Here is an 8,732-nt window from a genome sequence, read left to right on the forward strand (position 1 = left end):
ACCCTCCTTCATTGCAGTATTATTTTAGATAAATTCTCTCTTATAAACCGAGCAGAAATGAGGGCCATTATAATTCAACATAAATTCATTAAGTACTTGAATTCTTCTTGGTGGTCAACAATTCAGAAGTGATCAAACTTGTAACAATAACAATGAATGAGCTTGTTTTTTTTTTCCAATTCACAAAACGCAAGTAAATAATAAGACATCAATTTCAACAAATACCTGTCTTGTTGCTGAAACAAATGCACACTGAATACTTAGGGAAAATGTCATTCTTTCTTCTGAAGAAGCTTTTGAATAACCGACAAAATGGCTTGATTTGTTTGTTGTTGTTGCTGTAAGACAGTCACCATTACTTGCTGATTCTGCTCTTGCTCTAGTCTTCTTAGGTCCAGTTCTTATTGTCGTAATTCTCGCTCAGCCTTGACTTTCTCTTGCATGAATTCAACCAGTGGTTCGGTGCGAGCACTTCTCCTTTGGCGCTTCGGTTTCTCCTGGCATCCATCGCCATTCTCTGTTGACTTGCGCTTTTTCGTTTCACTGTATCGCTCTAAAGCTTTCTGCCGTATGTCCTCTGCCTTGCTTTTATCTTCTTTTTGCTTTCTTGACTGAGCATCACCAACTTTGTTTAAGCTTTCTTCTTTCCCGACGAATTCTTCAAGCAAAACATCTATTTCAGACATGTCGTCCACAGATATTCCACATGCAGTTTCTTCTTGATGCATCTTAGCCTTATACTTCTTCTGGAGAAGAACCCATCGGTCTCTTACTGCCCTTTTATCTTTGAGATAAAAACAGAGTGTCTTCACTTGATTTAACTTTTCTGTGATCGATTCCCACCTTTCTTCCCTGGCAAAACTTCCATTTTTGAACGAAAACAAATCACTCGCCAGAATTTCTCGAAGCAAAATAACATCATGATCTTCAGTCCACTCCAAAGCTCTAAAAGCAAATTACGACAATTCATCTATTTCTCCGATGGTCGAGGAAAAATGTAAACTTATTCAGACAAACAGAAATATTTTCCGCTGAAATTTCTTCGAAAGACTCAATAGTTAAGCTTACTTTGGCTTTCCATCGGAGGCGGGCGCCGACATCTTTTGCTCAAAGCTACGAGAATTGAAAATGTCCGTGTGTTTATCTATCTTTGAGTATACAATTTGAACAACATGAAGGGAAATAATTCTAAAAAACTAACAAGAGCAAAATAAAATGTTACGACAAGTTTGAGGCAAGCTAGCGAGGGAAAAATACTCACGTTCTCGATACAACGCCAAAACTGATGAAGGTTCTCACGTTCGCGCGAAACGAAGGCGACTTGACAGACAACTCCAGAACGCCCACCGGAACAAAAAGTCACTTCCGGTCGCCGTCGCCGTCGCTGTCGCGAAATAGCCTGGTAATTAAGTTCTCTATTTAAATTTGTATACCACGCATATTTTCATCTTGTTATCCATGTCTCCTTGGAATTCTTTTATATTTATATTCGTTCTCACTTCACTCATTCAAGTTAAGTCAAGTCAATTTTTATTTAAACTTACACAGAAATAATAATAATTATTGACTTGATAATGACGCTAAGCGAACGTGGAAACGTCGTAGCATTTGTCTTAAACCTTTCACCAAGATGGTTTTTAATTTTTTAAACTTTTCAACCTAATCGTAATTCTTTAAAGTTAAAAAGTTTTCAGGGCTTTCAAGAAATGTTTCTCAACCCTAGTCTGTCTAGATCTGCTTTGGGACAATTTTTTAACTGGTGCTCAAAAGCTGTCTTTATATTTTTCTTTTTTTCTCTCAATTGGTTGATGATTGATTTCACTCGTCTTGCTCTATGCAGATGTGAATAACTGTTTCAGCGCGGCCTGTGCATGTTTTGGACAATCATTTTAAAAATTTACCTTTGTAGCTATCGTTTCTCTATTCTTAATCTTCTCCTTTTTCTCTATTGTATGTGTACATGTAATTTCGACGGTTCATCAAATCAAGCCTTGGCCAAGAAACTCTTAATTGAAGTACGGGCAGTTTACGGTAAGAAGAAGTGGAGGAAGTCAACCATCAAAAGTAAGCCTCTCTCATAATTTCTTAAACAAGAGCAGTACAACTTCCTCCAATAAGATACCAGCTGGCCATATCGAATTCATATTGCTATTAATATTTTTCTATAAGAGCCGTTTTGAAGGTACTATGTGCAGGCAATCGAGCCTCTCAGACAAGTGGGTCAAAATAGATTGCGAGCAGTCTCTTTGCTCTAAAATCCGTGGCAATGAAGGTGAAAATATCGAAGATGTGCGTTACACATCTTTCGAGCGCCACCTTAACTCTGCCAGTACTTTTACTTATTTTCTTATTTGTCCTCACTGGGTTTAACGTTTACTACTTTGACTCTTATGTTTTGGGACAAGTCACTTAAATCCAGTACAAGAAGAGAAAATATGATTAATACCGTTATTATTTTTTCTTGGTAACAACTCTGCGCGTGTATTAAATCAGTTGCTTAATAGCAGCCTCCCCTGATGTTTAACTGCTACAATGTCAACATAGTTTTCTTCCAAAGCTTGAGCTAAGTGGCTGATTTTTGTGTCTTTCGTCTATTTCAATCTTAGCAAGCTCATAATCGAGCTTTTCGTGTCACTGAAATGGCAGTTATGGCAACTTTGGCAATTATTTGACTTCTCAATAGTGCTCCGACAAGGCTCTCACTTGTCTCGATCTTTTATTCCCTTTAGAAACTTTCTCGACGACTGTATACTCTGGACAACTCGACAGTGCTGTCTGATGGAGACAAGAAAAGGGTATGAGAAATTCTGTCTTCCCCAGACGCATTACATTATATGTCGTCGGAAGAAAGCTGCGAAGAAGAGGCAGTAGAACCAAGGGGTGGCCCAACACCACGAAAAGTCAGAAGACTTTCATGGGAGAGGAGCAAACTGAGGAACTTTAAATTGATACTGGATGAGGCGTATTTTGCCGCAGTAACTGAGAAGCAACGTCGTACAAGTGCACGTGTCAACCGGACTGAGGATGAATCATCACGCCCGATCACGCCCTCACCCAACTAACGGCCCGCGTTGGGCTGTCCGCAGCGACTAAGTGGAGACATTTTTTTCATCACATTGGACATTTTCTATATACTGCGAAATTTTATTGATGTTCATTTGTTAAGAAAGGAATTGCAGGCACATTTTGCTCAAATAACGAGGACGACATTCGAAGACGATGTACTTTTTAAATAACAAAAATCAATTATGTGTCACCGATCCATCGACTGAAGTATATGTGTGATTTTACACAATAGTAATGAAGCACAGATTTCGCAAACGAACAGTATAAGTCTGGTATAGGTTATAGAAAAACGCACGATCACAACATATTAACCTGTCCTGTAATAATGTAAAAGGAAGAGAAAAAACCACTACAGCGCATGCTGAAACAAAAAAAAAGTGTTTCTGAAACAGAACATTGTACTTCCTCCCCTCTAAGTCTGAGTACATCAGCAGAAACAAGAGGAAAAAATGTTTCCTACAAGTAACCTCGTATTTCCGTCAACATTCTGTCTTATTACGTCAACGGAAACAACAGGAAAACATGTTTCTGAAACGTAACCTTGTATTTCCGTAGACGTTTCGGTCTGACGGAAATATAAAAAAATTCATGCTTCCGGAACGTTACTATGTGTTTCCGCACATGTAAACATGAAGTTACATATGTGGAAACATTTGTTTCCTTCAACTAAAACCTGACGGAAACATGTAAAAAAGTGATTCGGTTCCGTTGTTACCGCAGCAACGGAAACACGAGTAAACGTCACCAAACCGCCAGCGGATACACGTGTTACCTGTAATGTTTCCGCAACGGTTTCACAAATCTCTTTCACGTTTCCGATTACGGATTCTTGATATTTCGTCCTGTGAAGGTCCTTGAAAAACCTGATGCAGGCAATATCCCTGAGCTTACTTAGGGTTGGGAGAGTAGACAAAACAAATGATTCCTCATAAACATTATCTCAAAAGATAATCTTCAATGCCCTCCTCTGAACTGCTTTGATAAGATATCTACATAGGTGATGCATGTTCACTAAGAGATCTGATTGATGAACAATGTATCTACACAAGGTCAGTATGATAGGGCTCTGACTTCTTAGAAAATCTCAAGGCATGCAGCCTTTTGTTAGCTCTTCAAACAATTTTCGCTGAGTATTTTTACGAGTTGTGCCGTATTTTGACAAGCCCGTAAGGTGAGTCAAATTATAAACGACAGGTAAAACAGTCATTCTTGGTGGGTGTCAAATACGACTGAAAGCGCCCACATCAAATGATATTTATCATTTAATTTACACTGAAACGGCCAATCCGCAGGTAAACAATCTTAAATCAAATTAATTAACAGGCACATCATCAAGAAAGGACACGCGCCTTCTAACAGAAAAAAAGGGCGCGAAACGTGCGTGCTGTATTACTAGCAATGATTACAGAATGAACATGTAACTGTGCTTAAAAAAATTGTAAACTTGACTTAACTCCAAAAAAAAAATAATGCAATGCAATTAAAACTAAAATTAAGAACACAATTTGTCGTTCACGACTCGTAAATCGTTTGATGATAGGTAGTGTTACGGTATTTTGTCAACCGCCAGAAAGATATAACCCATACTAAATCAGCTAATTTATTGACTGACGTAGTACGGAGCGATACCAATAACTAATACAATAACTATCCTCTTAACTTAGCTATGGAGCGAGATTAATACCCATACAATAACTATCCTCTTAACTTACAGCCCTCTATAAATACTATAACTTCAATCTCAGTGTACTACTACACAACTCACGGTTCTCTTTAAAGATCCTTGTCGCTTATCAATATCCACAGCACTTTTCCAGGGCAGCCTTCCACACGGCTGACGATTTCAGTAAATAATGTCAACTACCCTCTCCGGCTCTCGCTCCTCTGAGCTCCTCGTAGTAACACTAACTAACTGAAAAAGGTCTCTAACTTTAACCTATCGCGACTTCTTGTATATCTTTTTGTATGTTTACTACCAGGTATGTAAATTATGTGATTGTTTACTGAAAAGTCCCCAAATAGTGGCATTTCAAATGAATGGAAGTAACTGGTGACACTATCTTTAACTAAAGTTGTTATAATTACCCAATGTGATCCTGACATGTATGATGGGTAAATATTGTGAATAAATAGAGTTTTTTTATGGTTGTGTGGAACCTTTTCATCTCTGCTTAAAACATTATTTATTGGAATTTGTTCTAGATATTCACACCATTTAATCAGATCAAAGTTGGTTAAAGGGATTGTTTTGTGAAATTGTGGTCTTACAAAATTGCTCCGATTAATGGAATTGAATTTAACGGGCTGTTTTTTTCCTGGAAGTAATCTTTTGCCTTTTTTTAGAGGTTTTTTTTTTTTTTTGATTTTTTTAAACCTCTGCCAACTAGATCATTTGACCAATTTCTGATAAATGGACGTGGATATGCGCAAGCACCCAGTCTTGGAGCTCCTTCGCCACCTTTTTTGATCCCAACCGTGGTGCATCTCGTCCAGAAATTAAATTCTTAACCAAACCATTAGCCATTGGAATACCAATTGAGGCAAGAATAGTCCCAAGGTCTCCTCCTTCTTGAGTCTGTATTGGTTTAATATGAACACCTTGTCTACTTTGTAAAGCGCCTAAAATATATCTATTCTGTATTTCAGTTAATACATTATTGTATTGAATGAGTTGATTTATTTTATTCTCTGGTATTAGAAAACCACCTGACTGAACACCTTTTCCAGAAATTGCTTTAACTGACTGAGATGCTCCTTCACTTGCCAAACCAGATAAAGCAGAAAGTCCCAATGTCTTTCCAACAGTTGGTAAAAGAGTTCTTCTTAGTCTAATAATTGATGTTAAAAGGCTGCCTCCAATTTGGTTTCTGATGCTTGATTGAGCCCATTTTATATCCATACCTTTTTTCAATTGACGATGTTTGTTAACCGTTTGGCGACTGTCTCTAGAACCAAGAGTTTATCATTACCTGTCAATGCGTTCGAGGCTAATCTCAATGTTATTGACTGTTTGTTTTTTATAAGCTCTACCTAGATTAATTTTTTTTTTTTTTTTGATTTGATGATAGTTTAACGTTGATTTCAAATAACTGTGTCATATCTTGTATATAATATACGCTATACAATTATTCAATCATATAACATATTCAATTGACAAGAAAAGAGATAGATCAATCAATCAAAAATTTAAATAATTTACACTATCAGCAATTCATTATCGACTTGTTTTATTATTAATTCTTTATCGTAGAGTACAACAGCATTCAATTTGAAAACACCATCAGCAGCTGCTCGAGCATTGAGTTTATATCTAAAAATAAGCTGTTTGGGATCTCTTGTAACCTTTCCAGTTTGATAACGGAGATCGAAATACATAACTCCGAAAAGAGAATTGAAATTACTGACATTAAGTTTCGTGCCTGAATTGTAATCATTCTTGCGCATTGCGTAACTCATCAAATCATTCAATATTCTCACTTTGGAGTCGCTATCGTATTCCACTTCGGGATAAAATACGCCATTACCATATTCTAAACGACAAGTTGCAAGATAACTACCACCACCACGGTCAGCGTGATATAGTGATATAGTGATATAGTGCCACTGAGATGATCTTTCAAACACTTCTTGCATATAAGTCCACTGATCCACTTTCATAAAGTTTGATAGAAATTGTTCGTAAAGACTATCTTTTTGTTGGAGTCTGTGAACCCATAAAAAGAATCAATCGATGACAACGCGAGCATTATCGACAGCGTTGAATTTGCAGATGAGATTTGCGTCATCTAATAGCTGGATTTTAAATTGTAACTTCATTGGTGGTAACGTACGATCTTCAAGCTCTTCGAAAAATGAATAACGGTTGAGAGGAATGATTACATTTACATCATTGTTTCCACTTGTTAACAGACGTCGTGCTTCAAATCCAGCGTTTTGGTTGGCATTAACTATTCTGCGCTCTGTCTCCAGGTACCATAGATTATTTATAACGACGCTTCTTGAGTAATCGTCACTGATTCAAGCAAATTCTTCAAATTCACTACTTTGTGAAGATTATCGGTATCATAAACGATTTTACCTCCACTTTTAAGTCATCTGCTGAATAAATGAATGAGCATCATTGATTACTGGCACTCGGTCTGCCCCAAAGGTGGTACCATCGGCATTCTTTTGAACCTGGGACTGGACCTCGAAGTAAGCATTATACTAATCGAAAAGACTACTTCGGTCGTTGATGGTGAATTTGTAACTAGTCTTAGATTGTTCTTGATCATTAGCTGGGCTACGAATTCTGGGCTATGAATTGCTAATTCATTTTGTTATAAATACTGATCTGTTCTGAATGACATTATATTATTATGTTAGATTATTTTACCGTCTGATACCATTACCACTTATCAACCGATTGAGAATCATGTCTGTTGATTCTTCTTGTTATTTTTGGTTTCATCTTGGCAGGACATTTTCATGGAGTGCTTTTATCTTGCATTTTGTGTAATGTTTTCATTATAAAATCACCCGATCGTTGAGAAACAGCTTTTCCAAGACGTTCTCCAGAAAGTGAAACACCTGCATCAAGAGATTTTTTAGCAAATGGTTTTGCAACTGATTTGACTCACCATAGAGTCTCTGTGGCTCAGTGGTCTGACGTTCGATTCCTCAAGAGGACTCAAAATTGTTTCTTTGTCCCACACTCGTGACGAGACAAAAAAAGTCTTTTTCTATTTCTTTACTGGGCTCAAAACCTACCACCTTTTTTATTCCAATCGATTCTTGTTTTTCTTGCTGCCATTATAGCCATGAAATTATATCTTACTGACAAGAGCATGATCTGCAGGATTATACCTTTGCATTCATGTCCATCCCATCTGAATCCAAGACTATTACAAGAGTAGTTGTAAGATCCCTCGGTATTTGTACAATTGGCATCCTCGCTACAGTTGTGGGAATTTAGAGCACAGTCGTCGAGGTCTTAGATAAAATCAATGGATTGTACCCATCATCATTGTTGTCTCTAGGAAGGAGGGAAGGGGAACGAGGAGCTGTGCAATGCAAAACCAGATCTACGGCTTGTTAATCCAGTCGTCTTAATGGAAACGTTTGTGTCTTAGATGTGATTTCCGGAGTACGTTATAATTAGGATTATAAAACTTGTGTTTCTACAATGTTCATTACCTGTGCAGTTATGTATATCCCCGGTGAATCCACGTTTACAAATGCACTTGAATGATCCCTTGGTGTTTTGGCAAACGACCTTTTTATTGCTGCAGTTGTGGGTATCTGTAGCACACTCGTCGATGTCTAAAATAAAGTCAATAGACCTTTGGTCAAAATACTGAATTACAGAGGTCGCAGGAAGTGGGGGGGATGGGGGGGGGGAGAGGTATGACGTGCAATGCTATTTGTCACCAGTGGTGTGTGAAGAAGCAAGTTAGAACAAAAAATGCGAGGCTTTGGAGAGGAACATTCTTCTCTCCACTTTTGCCGGCACGGAATGCCTGTAATAGGCTGGCGTGACACTACAGCTTGAAAACACATAATGGGGCTGGCTTCAGATCCTTTTTAAAGAAAAAGCAAGAAAATTAAAATTACGCGTCATAAGTAGAGCCGATTTTGAATTATAAACCATCCGAGGGAAAAGGTCCCCGTGTTGCAATGAAATACAA

At 37.7% G+C, this 8,732-nt stretch overlaps 1 pseudogene; it reads right to left on the minus strand.

Moving 5' to 3' along the window:
• Positions 1–272: 272 nt before the first annotated feature.
• On the minus strand, positions 273–1,162 carry LOC148737050 (uncharacterized; annotated as a pseudogene).
• Positions 1,163–8,732: the final 7,570 nt, after the last annotated feature.

Source organism: Stylophora pistillata, chromosome 2, assembly GCF_964205215.1.
Source record: "Stylophora pistillata chromosome 2, jaStyPist1.2, whole genome shotgun sequence".
Lineage (NCBI taxonomy): Eukaryota > Metazoa > Cnidaria > Anthozoa > Scleractinia > Pocilloporidae > Stylophora > Stylophora pistillata.